We start from the raw sequence: 17,941 nt of genomic DNA on the forward strand, positions 1-17,941 counted from the left end.
AACACCTGTCAGAAAATGTGCATTATGGTACAAATATGTGAGGATATGTCCTGAGAGACTTGCCTCTATAAGCTAATATATATATGAGAAGAAAGAAAGTGGGCTTTCACACAAGGATATATAAAGGGCCCTGCATTCAGCTGCGTTTCATTGTGAGCATGGATATAGCCTAAGCCCGTTTTTCACAACAAGCCGAAGAGCTCGTTGCTGAATTCACATATCCATATCCAATTGCGCAGTGTTTTGTCCACACCAATTTCCACCTCTCCGCGGCACGGTTCATTTCAGAACAGCGCTGCATTCTGAAGTCATTGTTTGTGAAATAGACAATTTTACCTGTAAATGTTTTGTTTTGACGAGCAAACATCAAGCCAGAACAGCCAAGCAAGATAGACTCCAACAGAGGAATAATGAGCCTTTTTCCTTAAACGGGATCCTTTGTAGTATGCATTGGCACTTAGGTATAAAGAAAACAATCACATATTTATGCAGAAAAAGAAGCTGTAAATGCAATTTTGACAATATAGTCACTATCCTGCAGAGAGCTGTTTGCTACAGTAATGGTGTTCGTGTTTTGCAGGCCATGAATCCAAAACAATGAGCTGAAAGACGCTAAACAGGCCCTGTTCAAATGAGAGTTATTTATATTTGAGTCCCTGTGCATATGAAAATACTGACTAGTAGAGTTTTAACAATTATTTTGTGACATTAGAAGGGGGCAGAAGTGAAGTTAATTATATTCATTATACTTTTTGAAGAAAAACAGAACTTCAACAAAGCTTCTGTTTTCTCATATAAGCTTCCTTCAACCCGCAGTTCAAGACAGGGGAGTCATGGATCCTAAAGCTAAAGCTCAAAATAAGCTACAGAGTGGACGCCGCAACCAGCATGTGAGGATATGATGGGCGCTGGAGAAACGTGCTGGCACTGAAAGCTTAATCCGTCTCATCGATGACAGGTCGGTGTCTCCGTGGAAGCCATACGATCGATTGCGCTTGATCCGCTTAAATATCAGGAGTGCTGACATCCCTCTCATCTCCGTGTCTCACCCAATCAGGATTGATTGCGGCACTTCCACAGTCCTCCATGGACAAGTGACTGGCATTAGTTCCTCATGTTTAATATTGATGATACTACACCCTGATCCCCTAACAGCTGTCTGCTGTGCTGGGGAGAGGCTTAAAAAAAATCACTGATTATACAGTGATCTCTCATTCAATACCAGTTTTCTAATTATAAGCAGAGTCATATAATACCGCATTGGATTACTCACCTACTTACTCTGAAATGCAACTGATAAATGTGTTTTTTTTTTATTTATTATTTTAAATGAATATATATATATATATATATATATATATATATATATATATATATATATATATATATATATATATATATATATACACATATAGATAGATAGATAGATAGATACATATATACATATATATATATATACATATATCAATTGCGTACATGTAAATAAGAGTGTAAGGAAGAATTACTGAAATGCGTGCAGAATTTGGATTATAAAAATCAGTTCATATAATTTAAGAAAATAGAGGAAACCAAATATAATGTTTCTGAGAGGCTGAGATGAGAGTTTTGTAGGCAAATCAAAGGAACGTGTTGACAAAATGCAGTCAAATTGTAATGCAGTGGTTGGGTTCAAATAAATAGTTTAAACCATTCATTTAAAAAAAAAATCTCTCAAACAGTAAAGCTCACAAAAATTCACCAAGGATGTTGATTTAATTCAGGTCTGATGTGCTGCCGAGTGGACATTAAGGAGTTCAATGTATTCCTTGCTTTTATGTATTACATTCTCTTGTCTTTAAAAGAAGAACAAAACAGAAGTGCTCTCAAAAATTAAGCATGGCCGTCATACGTGAATCAAACAAAATATGTGAAGGACACTGTCAGTGCTGTGTGAAAGAGTTGTTGGCATTGGAGATTTACAACACTCAAGATCCTCGATGGTGTAAACCATTGCATCTTTGTAAAAAGTTTTTCTTGAACGTCGGACCTGTTTTGTGAGATAGCAAGTTGAGATGATTTTTAATTATTATCACAAGTTAGAAAGCTATTTATATAAAGTAACATGCAGTATCAAGCTATTATTCTATTTTATTTATATAGTGCCAAATCACAAAAACAGGCATCTCAAGACACCTTATTGTAAGACAAAGACCTCTTAATAATAGAGGGAAAATCCAAACAATCAGGTAAACCCCTATGAGCAAGCAGCTGGCGACAGTGAGAAGGAAAAACTCCCTTTTAACAGGAAGAAATCTCAGACAGGCTCTGGGAGGGACAGCCATCGGCCCTGGGGGTAAGGGGAGGGGAAGAGAGCCAGAGTTTAATAATAACTAATGATTAAAGGCAATGTGGTGTATAAACACATAGTAAAAAAATGATGAGTGAAGAAGAAACAATAAGTGCATCATGGGAAGCCCCCACCAGCCTAGGCCTATTGCGACATAACAAAGGCAGGGTTCAGGGTCACCTTATCCAGCCCTAACGATAAGCTTTATCAAAAAGGAAAGTTTTAGGCCTAATCTTAAAAGTAGAGAGTCTCTGTTTCTCACACCCAAACTGGGAGCTGGTTCCACAGAAGAGGGGCCTGAAAACTGGAGGCTCTTTAGAAACTCTAGGAACAGAAATAAACCTCCAGTCTGAGAGCAAAGGGCTCTATTGGGGTGACAGAGTACTATGAGGTCTTTAAAACAAGACAGAAGCTAATTATTCAAGACGTAGGTGAGGAGAAGAATTTTCTTTCTAGTCTCTGTAATTAGTGAATGTATCATTCTGAAAGCTTTTCAGCTTGATAATAATGAAGGACAATGGTCCAGCTGAGAAGTAATAAATGCACAAACTAGTTTATCGGCATCACTCTGAGACAGAATTCGCAGAACACTGCAAAATGCAAGAAAGCAGTCCTCATTTGTTAAATACGCACATTGAAAAACATATCTTGGTCAAAAATACACAGTGTTGCTGAAGGCCAAGGTAAGGATTTCCATGTTTCTAAGACTTTTAGTTGCACACTTCAGTTTTATTGTGCAAACAGGAAATCCAATGTCTTCCAGGCTTTTATGTCTTTAAGACATGTCCATAATTTAACTAATTGGTGAATTTTATCTGACTTCATGGACAGATAAAGCTGGGTATCATCTCCATAGCAACATAAATGATATGCATTCTAATAATATTGCCTAAGGTAAGCATGTAGAGTGTAAATAGAATTGGTCCCAGCACAGAACCCTGTGGGACTCCAAAAGTAACCTATTGTGTGTAGAAGACTCACAATTTACCATGAACAAATTGGAATCTATTAGATATGATAGATAGATATATTTATTACTTAGAGCATTCTATAATATCTGTGGTGTAGTAATCAATGGTATTGAATGCTGCACTAACTGACTACTACTATCAGAGGAGAACTTTCATAATGAACATTTTTGCAAGCCAAATATTAGAAAACACGTAAGCATATGAAAACATTGTGCAAACCTGTGTTAATCATTGTCTAGAAAATCCATCATCACAACCTTAAGTTTAGAACTGCATGACAAGATGACATCTCAGACACCAGCAAGGAAGGCACAATGAAATTTGGTACTTCACATTCAACCACCGCATCTAGCAGTTCGATGTAATTGGTCCTTCCTGTTACACATCTTGTCGCCAATATTCAAACTGTCAGGGAAAAAATAATAATAATAATGTTTTGTTCTTTTGCTGTAGATGCATTTTAATCTGCAGAGATACACAGACTCTATCCTGTGCTGCTTCACAAAAAAGCCACCTCGTGTTTTGCCATGTGAGCAAATTAAATTGGAAGTAGTGACAGCCGGGTGCTCCGTTTCCATTAATAAAGCTCTGATATGGTGTAAAGGGAGTGCATGCATCTACTGTGAATTTCTTGCTGGCAGTCTGAATTCAGTGCAGAAACGGTGGAGTCCTCTGCTACCTTAAGAAGCCCCTTATAGAGAGATTCTTATTTTAAGTAAAGTTTGAATAGCTGTTGCAGAGAGCCCAAATAGTATCAAAAACAAGCCTTAACCGCATGGAACGGATATGTCTTAAGGTTTATAACTACATTATCCTTTCCACACACTACAGAAAATGTCCTAATTTGTGATCTGGTTTGTGTGAATGCTCTATCCTGAGGGACTTGCTGATGGCTCTCTGAACTGTTTGGTGGTGTCTTATATTTGTTAAATACAAAGCACCTGCTCGGTGTCCTCACGGGGCCTCCTAACAAAGTCATTGACCTTTTCTCTGACATCGACTGTATTTCAGTTCAGAGAACACTCAAACAGCCGAAGCTGCAGCTCAGGAGATGTGGGCTGTGTGCCATGATTAACACTCTTCCCTCCCAATCTCTGACAACCACAAGGGCCACTCTCCTCGCGTGATACACTTCTTCTGAAATTGAATCCCCTAGTTTTTTTCTTGGTTTTGATGTAATCACACTTGGTACCACCGCTTCTCACGGGCCACCAATTTTTTTTTTCCATTTCCAGCAATAAAGTATTATGTGTTAGCTGACTTCAGCAGCAGCTCCTAAAATGGGTTTGGTGGTTTTCAGGTCAGTACGGGTATTCATCAGAGCTGTTCCCTGCTGAGGATGTAATGATCAAAGTTTGTGTGCCACAGACTTAGCACAATTTACAGTACTCCCAAGTGCCCTTGCACATCACTCTGCATGGCGCTCAGCTTATCGTGGTTCAGACCAATTATATGACCCGATGACGAGAATGCAACTGCTGTTCTGTACCAGTGGTTTACCAAATAAATAAGTGCTTAATGACCCTCTCACTCCCCCTTTTCAACTTAATTAGGGGGGGAACAGATTTGTTGGATGGATGACTCTACAGCAACAGACTGTGAATCTGAAACAGGGGACTGCCAGCCCTCCATTCATTGTGCGTATTGTTGAGTGCAGCTGCTTGATTGCTACCCAAGCCACTTAACTATAGCTGACCACCAGCAGGCCCAGCTGTGTGGCTTCAGCCATTTTAACATCCTGCTGCAGCACATTTGGAGGGAAACAGTTAAAACGGTCATGCAACTAATTCTGGTGGCTGCTGTGTCTCTGTAATGATGTGCTTATATATGTGCGCGTGTTTCACTGATGGATAACTATTAAATATATCTCTCACTGTTTTTTATCTTTTACAACAAATAAGGGAGAGTAAATGATGAGTCACTACATTACAGTAAATCTCCATCTGATTGGTCTACAGATGACAAAAAGAGAGAAAAAAAGCAAAGCTCAAAATTCAGCAGTTTGAATTGAACGTGTAACACCGTAATGTGGGTATGGCCGGTGATAATCACCTATTTAACCTTTAATTTTAAAAGAAACTTAGAAGGGACATGAATTGATTTCTTAGGTCAATAATTTAAAACCCCAAATGTAATAATAAGATTGTTCCCTACTGGATTCACATCTTGGCTGTCGACCTACCCGGAGGCTAACTTACCATCATAACTGGTTTCAAAGGAATTGATTTATATTTTAAATAAGTACCTATCTGTATATCTGTTCTTTATATAATAGAGAAATGATTAACAACACACCAAAACACAATACTTTCCATACGGTTCACATGGTCCTGATGGTCATCTTCAGCTTTATTTGACTGAATCATTGTCTGTTAAGTTGTATGTCTGTAATATTCAAGGACTTTATTTCAAATTTTTCCTTCTGCATTTTGTGGAGTCAAATGAAATTCTGTCGTGAATACAAATATTTGTGAGATTTAAGTTACGTAAGGTTAACATGCACTAAACATGACACTGAAACAAACACAAATGTGGATCATAACATCACATCGCAGAGGGATGATGAAATGAACTAAGTATATACAAAATTCAACAGACCTGGGATTTATAATAAATTGATGTAACAATTTTGTTGCAGTTTCGTTTAGATTGACCCACCCGTTAAGGAGAAGATAGGCTACATACAGATAAACGTGCATATGTATGCTATCATCATTACGGTAGATCATGCAGTAGATTATTTTATCAACTTTTATAACCAGTTTATTACTTTTTTTCAAAAATGTCTAAATGCTAAAATGCATAGGGAAAATGACAATAGATCTCTAAATAGTTAGGTAAAATTGTTTGCCTGCTTTGAAAACCAAGCCAACTGTGCCCACAATTGTTATTAAAGTCATTCCCTTAGCTTTACATATCTCAAGACCCCTAAGAAAGACAGTAAAATAACCCCTCCCTCTCATACATCAGCAAAAGCCATGCAAGTTTAATGATTAACACAGCAGAGGGCAAAAACAACCAGAATCTGAGAATAAAAGGAAGAAGATTAGCGTGCCTCAAGTGAAGGTAGCTTCCACTCATTCTCCATGCTGAGGCAATTACGATCTTATTCAGCGACAGCTGGCTGGATGGACTTCTTTGTTTTTGTGCTTCTGTATAATGAAGAGTCTTATGTGACTCCTGTTGAAAATGCATCCTGTTCATGGTTTGACATCATTATCTTTTCCTTATCCCTGTCCTTTCATGCAAAGTTTGCCTTTGCGGTGCTTGCATCTGTAAATATTTTTTGCCATATGGTCTAAACCGCTGCTTTACAATAGGGTCTAAAGTAGCTACCAACAAACTAGTAACAAAGTAACAAATCAACTAACAACTGATCGGCCTGTCTTTTCCCTCATGTTTCCCTGGGATTATAAAATGTTACATAATGAGCCACATCTCATTAAAGTAGTAGCATTTCAAATATTTTCATTTTTAATGATCCCCAGCTGTTTCTGTGTCTTTATGGCGATGGCAGCTGTCCCCTGAAAGCAGTACATGATGCTGTCTTATTCACAGACACGAGTATCTGTGAAAGGCAGTGAATGGAAGTGATGTACCTGCTAACCCCTTTTTAGAAATGAGCCTCTGTCATCACCTTTCAAAAAGAGGAGCATTCCTTACGGCTAATAAATCCAAGGTGGTAAACGTCCAGGGTCAGACTTGCCCGCAGAGCTCAGATCGTGTCCAGCAGGTACAGAGAGTGCTGTCCTCAGACATCCAGTAGAAAATGAGTAATAAGGAGTATTTTGAACACTCAAGCAGTTTAGTAGGTTTGTAGAGCTGCTGAGCAGCAGACGTATCTGTCCTTCAGTTAGGACTGTCCATAGTGCACCATGACACCTCTTCTTCCTGATAAGTCTCACAGCATCACCGAAAAAGGTGTGTTAAGATGTGTTTATCCATTCAAATATTGCCAAGGGCCGGGCACTAGTCCAAGTCTCTCGCTCTCTAACACACAGCCTCAGCCAATCGCACCGCTGTTGTTGCAGTCCAGCTGGCAATGAAAGGGATGCTTTGAAGTTGGTAGAGGCCAAAAAATCTGCTGGAATTGCATGAAGGGTAGCAGTTATGAGTGCTTCTGCCAGTAGTAAAAATACTTTAGCTACTATGCTTGAGATAACGTTGAAACAGTTGGAACAAAGAGCTTTAAATGACTATAACTAAGATCTTTTTTTTCTCTTCTTTTTTATGTGTAGCCTCATAGTTTAGTTCTTTTTTTTACTTCATTAGTGGGAAGATTGTACACTTATTACTGATTATCACACAGACAAATTAAATACAGAGGACATTTGTGTCTTTGTGTATCAACATTTCAGCAGCAAAAAAGTACCATGTTCATATTTTGCCTCTTTAAATGAGACTTGCGACATTCAGCACTCATTTAGCAATATTAAACATGCAGTATAATGATCACTGATTGCAAATTGGTACCAATTATTTCATCAGACACTTTCCATTGTAGAAAAAAAAATATGTAATTAACATAAAAATGTACATGAAAACCACTTTTGGACTTTTGTCTACTCCATTTGTATAAAATGCTTAATTAGGCCACAATAACCAGACGATTGCACCAACATGTGACAAGACAATGGGAAAATAATATTCTTATCACCAGATTTCGCTGTAAAGAAGTCTAGCATCAAATATCTTTTGCTCACTCGCCAAAGCTGTAAAAATCGTCATGCACATAAATCAAACAAGACCTAAAAAACAAAAAGATTTCTCTACATCTGTTGGTCCCTGGACATTATAATTTGAGCTTGCTGGCCTCCACCGAGCCTGTCCCATTTTCACAACACTGATTATTCTTTAGCTTCGGATCAGAATGAATCAGTGATCAAAGACCAGCTGGCTTTTCACAGTTGGAATCCTGAGCTCGATCCTAGATATGAAAGAGAATTGCTCTCTGACACCTGTTGATCTAACTAAAGAACTACAGCTGCGTCTAACAAGAGGTATTGATTTGGTAAGTGCATCAAACAATGCAACCCGTGATAAAATGTACTAGAAAAGATGGCAGTATGCTAGTGCGAGAGCCTTCTGGGAATTTTCGGGGTCGTGCAGAAATAAAGAACCTTTTGTGTTGAAATACTCTCTCTGTTGGCTTGACAGTGAACCCAACTCGTGTCCTGTTTAGTTGCAGAAGGGTTAACTCTCTTAATGTGATATCTGTGATGCATTTCAGATGTCCAAGGACCCGTGAATTCCTGCCCTGATAAGCTGTCAAGAGCATTGCCCTGTCTACAAATTGTGTGTGAATGTGTGTGTCTATGCACGCGCGTGTGTGCGTGTGCAGTGGGGGAATTGAGAGAGCTAACGGACAGCCTCAAGGTTATATGCTATTAAAAACAAGACTGCATAAATTCCGCCTAATAATTCATAATAATAACCCCCCGTTTGTTGGTTGCTTGTTTATCCCACATTCATTAACATGCCAGCCTCATGGTGCTCATACTGCAAAACGTCTTAGGAGTGGGAGTGAGCGAAAATGATTAGAGGGCATATGGAAATGATTATAACCTGCTGAAGTGGAAGCATCCCAGATCCACAACACTCATATACATACCCTTATGAACAGTGAGGATTAAGTAAGTCGATTAGTAAGTAGTCCTTCGTGAAAGTGTACATTGTATATGTGTGTGCGCTGTGGGTTGTGGGTGTGGGACTCTGTCACTGTCTGCGCTTCATTACGCTCAACTATCTTGGCTCTCTTTCAGTCTCCTTGGCCGTCACTTCCTTGTTCATGATCTGAGAGACTCCTGCGGTGCCCTTGAGTTTAGAGCCTTGGTTTTTCCTGTTTGAAGCCAAAAACAGGAATTCTTGTCCTCCAAGTTCTTTCTAAATATCACTTTGCCTTTGCTTATATATTGAGTAAATACCAAAAATGCACCTTTTGAATGCACCATAAAGTAGCAAAATTACAAATGACAGTAATGCTATAATCAGTGTAATTGCAAGAAGAGTGAGGCATTTTTCTTACTGTTTCAAAGCAGAAGACAAACAGTCAAACTTAACCAAAGACCATGAAACCTGTGTTGTTTTGCAAGTTCAGGAAGTACAAAATAATATGACCCTCTATCATAATTCTGTTAATTAATTAAAATTTTTTTTTAACAAAGGAGAGTGCAATGACCTGATGAAGTTAAAATTGATGATCAGAATCAGGAGGAAAGGTGATTAAATGGCTTTGAACATGTCGTGGCTGTTGTACTGCTCTACTGATCTAATGGGATTTTCCCTCAGAAGGATCTTTACAGTTTACAGAGAAGGGATTGAAAAAATATCCAGTGAGCAGCAGGTTTCTGGAAGGAAATGCCTGATTCATGCCAGAGGTCAGAGGAGAATGGCCGGACTGCTTTGAGCTGCTTAGTAAGGCAGCAGTGACTCAAATAACCACTTGTTACAACAAAGGTATGCAGAAGAGCATGTCTGCAGCCCAGTTTGAAACAGATGAGCTACAGCAGCGGAAGACCATACCAGGTGCCGGGTCTATCAGCTAAAACAGGAAACTGAGGTTACAGTTTGCAAAACAAGGATGGATAACAGAAGGTCTGAGAAATTCTACCTGGTCTGATATTTCTCAATTTCTGCTGCTACATTTGGATGATAGAGTTAGAATTTGGCATAAAAAGCATTCAACGATGGATCCATCCTCCCTTGTATCAACAGGTCAGGGGGGGATAGTTACTCGGTGCACTTAGTTCCAGTTAAGCATTATTAAATGTCAGTCAATTCAAGTATTGTTGCTGACCATGTCTATTCCTTTATGACTATAGTGTACAAATCTTGTGGTGGGAGAGGAATAATGCACCATTTCACCATCTTAGAAAGCTCAAATCATCGCAAGGGCACCATTACGTTCTTTTCTATGGTTTGTACCGTGTAATAATGGTTTCCTCTTGCATCGAGCAAAGTGCAGCAGGCTGGGGGGCACTTGTGCATGCCACAGTCAAAGTTAAACTCTAAGGGTTGCACTGTTCTCAGGACAGTGGAATGTATATTCATGCAACTAACAGAAATACAGAACGACAGGAAGCAGGAGCACATAATAAACAGAAAGACCATGAGCAGCCAGAACAAGTGATAAGTCCAGGCAGAGCATGAAGGCCAGTGGAAAACAAATTTTGGACTCTTTGCTCAACTTAGCAGTCATTGAAGTGCATGCCACTCTTTATGTGACTTCTTGGTTTCTTGAACATGACACTGAGTTCACTGTACTCAAATGGTCTCCACAGTCACCAGATCTAAATCTAAGAGAGCACTTTTGAGATGTGGTGGGAGGGAAGATTCGCATCACAGGTGTGCAGCAGAAAAACACTGTGTGATGCCATCGAGTCAATAATGATCCAAATCTCTGAGGAACGTTTCCAGCACCTTGTTGAATCTGTGCCACAAAGAATTAAAGTAGTTCTGAGGGCAAAAGAGGTTCCAACTCGGTACAAGCTAGGTGAACCTAAGAAAGTGACCAGTAAGTGTATATGCCGTTACAAGTGAGGAACTTTATGTTAAACATGGCCAAGGTTTTAAAGAATAAGATCAACATATGTCCATGTAGTCCCTCTGCACGCATAGTTTATGATTAAAACTGCTCTAAACATTCCCCTTCAGTTGGGTTTCTCCACTATTGTCACTGTACGATGATAAAGAAAGGAAAAATTCTTACTATGGGCACAGTTTTCAGGGGCCAGTAAATCAGAAGAAATTCGAGCTGAACATTCATACAGCGGATGAACCGAGGGGCTGCACTAAGGCCTAGTATAAAATAAATAAGGATTATTTTCAACTATGAATTAAGCATATTCCAGCAGAATCCAACAAGAACATGCTGACAAGAAATATGTATGAAATGAACAGGTCTCGCTCTGTTTTGGATTTGATTTTAAAATTTGTCCAGTGTAAAGGTGACAGGAAATGAGGAAGGAGAAAGTAGCAATGCAATGAATCAAAGGTCGCCAGCCAGATTTGAACCCATTACATTGTGGATACATGTTCTGCATCTTAAATCCCAAATGAATTCCAAACAATTCATCATCACTTGCTGTATCAAGAGGCTGGAATATTAATGTATTCCTAGTCAGTTTCCTCATTAAAAATGTCACAGGCTCCAAATCTATGCTCAGACTGAAGATTAGTTAAGCAACAGCACACACATATTCACAAAAGTATATAACCTGAAGTCCCTGTGCAACTCTGCTGACTGAATGCAGAAGCTAAATGACCAAAAGGAAAGAAGTGGGTTTCAACCTTGAGTGTAGGAATTTAGGAAAGTCAAAACATACTGGTGAACTGCTGTGCCTCAAAGGTAGCGCAAGTAATTTTTTAGGCTATTTATTAGAAAATAAGGATGTTGCACTCTTGCATAAATATACATTGATTAGTGTGACATTTTTCAACAAAATAATGCAGTTTCATTAACTTAGAATGAATCCATTAAAAATACACAGAAGCGGTCACCCACAATGTTGACTATAGCATCCGAGATGAACATCACCGCTCGATGTATTTGCGTTTTAATGTAGATGGCCAAAGACCAGCTGCATAGGTAGTAGTAAGTTACTTTTAATTTAAAGCTCTGAAATAGCTCTTTCAACCTATATAAGACCATTTAACATTCGTGCATTGTATCATCTCTTTCTCATTATGTCTCTCTCCTCCCTCATTTCCACCTAATTCTCTTCTTTCTCACTTCAAGCCTCATCTCCTAAACTGAAGTCAGAGCTCTAACCCACAAAAATAAATATGCCAGTCCATCTGTAGATTACACATATGACCATAAACAGTTTGATTACATTCTCACATCGTAAAAGAACTTATTCGCTAAGCGTCTTATTCGAACAGTGTTAGATTCATTTCAAAGAATGTTGCACTAACACTGGCTAACGTCAGCTAACAGTGACAAAACAGCAGCAGTTAGTAAGAGAAAAGTTAAAGATATTTTCAACATTTCACGTCAGTATCACTGTCATTGGACAGAAGTTAGCTTCACTGACACAACGACTCATATTGGAGTTTTACATCCTCCTAAAGAGTAAATAGACCTGGATATTCGGCAATATTGACAGCTGAGGTAAACAACAAGCAGCCAGGCCACACGGTCTACAGGTTTGTTTGTCCTACTGCAGGATCCGGAGTTAAGATTATGCACTTGATTTGCAGCGTGTGAGAGAGCTGAATTCAGCTGACTGCAATCTGCAACCTACTGACATCTAGTGGTGAGATTTTACAAACTGCACCTTTAACTTTATTATAGGGTCCCCTTTGGTTAATTTAGAATCATAATCAGTAATAATAAAACTGTTTTAAAGTTAAGTTATTATTTATTATTAAGAAAAGTCTCAACTCTGCTATTTAAAAGAAAACATGAGTTTTAGATGAAATCAGTTTCTGCAAAGTAGCAGAAAGCTTACCGCTTGAGGAAAGCAGTTAGGATGGTCAAAGGAGCTGCAGCAGCACTCAGCACCGACATAGCTGTATCAGCAGAGTAATAACGACTGCAATGAGGGGAGAATATTAGCAGTGCTGAGCGCCTGGATGTTATTAGCTGCATTTGGAAACCCCCATTCAATTTCAGAGATGTAAGTCTGTTCGGTCTGACAGTGATGGAAAGAAGTCATTCTCCTTCTTCACTCCTGAGCTGCAGCTACAGTTAGGAATAAGACAAAAGGCACTCTCAGAACACACTCAGTGCCAATTACCTCAAATGCCACACTGATGTGTGTTCACTCTTGAACTTTCTCCCTGAAAATGTCACTTTATGTGGAAATAGCAAGTAAACAGCATTTGACACCGATTGCTGCTTTTGCCACTTTCAGTAATGACTGCAGCCTTGTTCCAACTCAGCCCAGATGGGTTTCACTGATGCTTGTGCACGTCTATGTTGCGCCGTTACTCATTGTTATGTATTTTTACATTTTGCTTTATATTGCATTCTATTGTTTCGTGCTAGCTGCTGCTAAACTGCGTCACTTTATGTCGAGCCATCGTTGTGTTCTTGCACTTTCTTTTTGTTCTCTGGTAACCAGCAGGATGCTGACAGGTCAACAGCCTCCCAACCAAAGATAAAAAAAAAGAGTCATGTCTCTAAAAAAGAGGCCTCAAGCAGCAGTGAGAGAGCAAGCGGTGGCTGCAGCAGACTATGTGATCACGTTTACAATGGGCGCTTGAAAAGCTGTAAAGCCTGTAGACTTTTCTATATTTCTGCATAAATATGATCTAAGACATCATTGTGGTTTTAATTCTGAGTACAAAGAGAACATGAAACAATAATACTCATCCTTTTTTTTATTTATGAAATGTCTGCAAAAGCATGAACTTTTGCTTTCACTGGCTGTTTGTGCAGCGATAAGGGTGAATTTAGATTTCTGGCAACATCATCTGCTTTCTCTTGACTTCATGGATCAATGTCCTGACATTTTTCTGTAGAATTTGCTGTTAAACAGGTCCAAACAAAGACAATGAAGCTTGCTGTGTGTGTAAGTTCTGTAAAGCTATAATCACTCATTTTCCTGCTTTCCTTGGTGTTTGAGTTGCTAGCCTGATCTTTACATCACATGCACTTTATACCAGGCTGTCAAACTCAGTTCTGTTTCCTCAGTTCATTTTCTTACCCACTTTCTGTGAGTCAGTGAGCCCTTGTCCGAGTGTTCCTCTGCCTTTCAGACTCTCATGCATGTGACCCATTTTCTCCTGGTCAGTCAGACATCTTCAACCAAGTGTCCACCTGCCCATTAATGACAAACTCTTTCCTTTAAATAAATTCCAAATGGCTTTTCCATGTTTAACTACCACCATATTGTTTCACAGATGGAATAAGGGTGGCAGATACCTACTCCACCAAAGGGGGTAGCTCTGTATGTTTGATGTGGCAGAATTTTTAACACCAGACGCCCTTCCTGACACAAAGGGATTTGTGTTTCCAGCTGGAATTGAACCAGCAACCCCTCACTTGCCAAGCAAATGTGTAACTCACAACACCATAGAGGCACACACAGATGGGAAAAGGGTCTTCTGTTGAAATGGGTTGTTTTCTTTTCTCTAAACAGAGCTGTGCCTATTTAAACTAAAAAAAAAAAAAAAGTTCTATTTTGGTCTCATTCACAGCCTTCTGTATTTTTCATGTGATATTTAACAAACTGCAAAGGAGCAGCGGTGTTCTTTTTGAAGAGCATTGGCTTTCTTCTTTCAGCCCTGCCATGTAGGCCATTGTTACTCACTGTACTGCTGATGTTGGTTTACATGTCTCCTTTGTTATAATTTCTGCAGAGGTTAGCAGTGGATCTGAATTTCCTCTATTAGTTCAGAATCTGTCTGACTGTGGGTTTTTGGTACTGAAGCTCTTTTTACTTTTTTTTTTCACCCTGGTGAGTATCAGCAGCTCCTTTGTAGTGCCACGATTCACTTCCTCTGACATGCGTTGTGAAGAACAGGCTTTGATAGATGCCTGTTGTCCTGCTGTTTAAATAAAAACATGGTGCCCACTCATACCTGAAAGTCAATTTACTAATGGAAAAATAATGACTGCGGTTTTACTTTCAAATGAACTGCCAGTCCTAAAGGTTCACATACGTTTGCTTATAGAGTTTTCTCTGTAACTGAATAACCAAGCCTAATATTTTGTCTTTTACCTCGTTTGCTAAATTGGATGCTTTGTATCGACATTTCTGATTTGCATTAATATCTGATGAAAAGTCGTATTTATGCAGAAGTTTTTTTTTAATTTTTAAAATTGCTCTCAGACTGTTAATTGAACAGTCTGTTACAATAATAATGTGTCTGTCCAATGCAGATCCTTTCATTTGTACATGTCCATGTGGCACGCTATGTCTATTATGTGCTTACTAGTGCGGGTACATGAATTTAAACGAGGTAGAGTGTGTCAGATTGTGTCTTTTTTGAGTGCTTCTACTGTCTGCTGACACTATATTTGTATATATAAAGAAAATTACAGCTTAACAGCGATGGGGCCAGAAGAGACCCAAGGGTACTCAGTGTAGGCAGTACTAGAGTAAAAAGTCCAGTGCCCTTACCACAAAAATATGTAGTATGAACTACTTCAATTAGATTTTACCAGCATGTTATCCAAAAAGGAGGCATGCCAGTGTTAGCTTCTCCAGCTATTCTAATAAACCCAATAAAGCAGGCAAAGGTCTGGACATTAAAGCACAGCTAAAGCCCTGAAAAGCAGCTTTAATCTAACAATTGACTCGGTGCAGCTATTAGAAGACACGCAACTGCTTATTTGCAACATTCTCTGTAATTTCTAAATTATGTCTGTACGCCTTTTCCAGAAAGTTTCTCCCTGCTGTGCATGACCTTCTTGGTGTGAAGTGATTCACAGCATGGTGGTTAGCATGAAGATGTGGGCAGATTCAAGTCCACTTGCATAAATTAGTCCAGCTCCCTCCCTGTCATATTTTTTTTCAACAGGGTTAGTGGTGCTTGACCCTGTTCTCAGTCGATAGGCTTGCAGAGAATGCAAGAGTCTTGATAAACAGTGCTGGGCAGTAACCTCTCGAGGGATGTGCATGTGTGAGTGCGGTTTTCACACACAGAAACCGCTGCTGCTCTGCTGACATGGGTCACAGTGGCAGGTTGGAGAAGCAGGATGAGAAAGACGTAACTGGGGTCAGGGTCACTGACAGCAGAGGAGAGTCAGCTAACAGTGTTGGTGACACAAGGGTTTTTGTTTGACACGCCAGCATAAATGGGATTTGGGATAGCTGCTGTGTTATTCTGTGCAAGGTGCTGTAAAAGTCCATTTGTGTAGTAAGAGTTGTAATGTACTTAGCTGTATTTAGCCATTGTATTTAACTCTCCATCTCCCAGGTTGACATGCCACCCAGTGAAAAGCGTTTACAAAGGGTAAAACAAACAGAAGCATCCTGCTTAAGAAATCATCGATCCTGCAAATGGAGCCTGAGTGTCATACTTGTTACAGTTTATAACCAACCAAGACACTTTACTGTAGAAAACATCAGGTATCTCATATTTCCTGTTCAGAAGTGTATGAGTCAATATAAAATTACTTTATGCCAAAGTGTGCACAATCACAGCCTGAGCAGAGTTGACTTCCCATCAAATTTGATTTTTGTATTTTTTTCACCCTTCATTTATGTGTAAATGAAAGCCAGTGGTCCTGGCGCTATTTACAGTTTCACTGAAAGTGTGTTATGTTGCCTTCAAGTAAGTATGAACTCATATTTTTACTTCTCCTCAGATAAATTGCATTCAAGCTGTGTAGCCTGATTACTTTTACTGGGTACATCTCTACAATTGAAGTACATATTAATACAACAGCTCTGCCACATATTCGGTTCCATACCTCTTTATATACACACTCACAGACATTGTGTTGGGTAAACCTTGCTAGTACAGGTGCTGGAAACATTCCTCAGAGATTTTGGTCCATATTGACATGCCGGCTCCACACAGTTGTTGTGGATTTGTTGGCTGTACATCCATGATGTGAATCTTCCAATCCCCACCACTTCCCAAAGGTGCTCTGTTGGATTAATATCTGTATAACTGTGGAGGTCATTTCAGTACAGTAAACCCGCTGTCATGTTTAAGAAACCAGTCTGAGATTATTTGAGCTTTTTGAGGAAGTATGTTTCTCTGCTGGAAGCAGCTATCATTAATGTGTTCACTGCTGTTGTGACATAGTCAGCAACAATACTCAGGTATGTTTAAATAAGTTGGTACTAGTGCAGGGGTGGGCAATCTCAGTCCACAAGGGCCGGTGTCCCTGCAGGTTTTAGATGTGTCCTCGAACCAACACAGCTGATTTAAATGGCTAAATTAGCTCCTCAACATGTCCTGAAGTTCTCCAGAGGCCTGGTAACAAACTAATCATGTGATTCAGGTGTGTTGACCCAAGGTGAGATCTAAAACCTGCATGGACACCAGCCCTCGTGGACTGAGATTGCCCACCCCTGTACTAGTGTATAGTAGACTTGTAGTCAAGACCGCCTAATCCAAGACCGAGTCAAGACCAAGACAAAGTCGAGACGAGACCAAGACCGAGACCGAGACAAAAAAGTCTTTAAACTGCAGCCAGATGCTGCTTCGTTTACGGGTGTGAGGCATATTTATGTGTTTTTGCAATGCACTTGCACAGCCCCCCTCACCGCTGTCTACTGTCTCACTCACTTACTGAGAGGACAGACGCACGCTCCACTTGACTGTCGCGTCTCTCACCCTCTCTGTTTTTCACATAATGATATTATCCTATATCCTCGCATGTGATTGGCCACAATATGGAGGGAGTGGAGCATAGCTGAGCCACTGTGTGAGAGCTAAGCAGCGAAAGGAAATTAAGTGAGGAGCCGGCTCTCGCTCAATGGGAGTCGACTCTTCTGATTCACTACAAAGCACTCTCTAAGCATGGCTCTTAGAGCTGATGCTTTTGCACATGACACATTATCGAACGTTACGTTGTGTGTCATGGATACTGTTGACTCCAAATCTCCCGACCACTATGTTGATCTGAGACAGCAAGACCGAGACAGCGAGACCAAGACAAGACCAAAACCACGTAAAAGTGGTCTCAAGATCAAGACCGGTCTCGAGACATCCAACTCTAGTGTATAGATAGATTGCT

Source organism: Pelmatolapia mariae, linkage group LG13 (assembly GCF_036321145.2).
Source record: "Pelmatolapia mariae isolate MD_Pm_ZW linkage group LG13, Pm_UMD_F_2, whole genome shotgun sequence".
In the NCBI taxonomy this organism is placed as follows: Eukaryota; Metazoa; Chordata; class Actinopteri; order Cichliformes; family Cichlidae; genus Pelmatolapia; species Pelmatolapia mariae.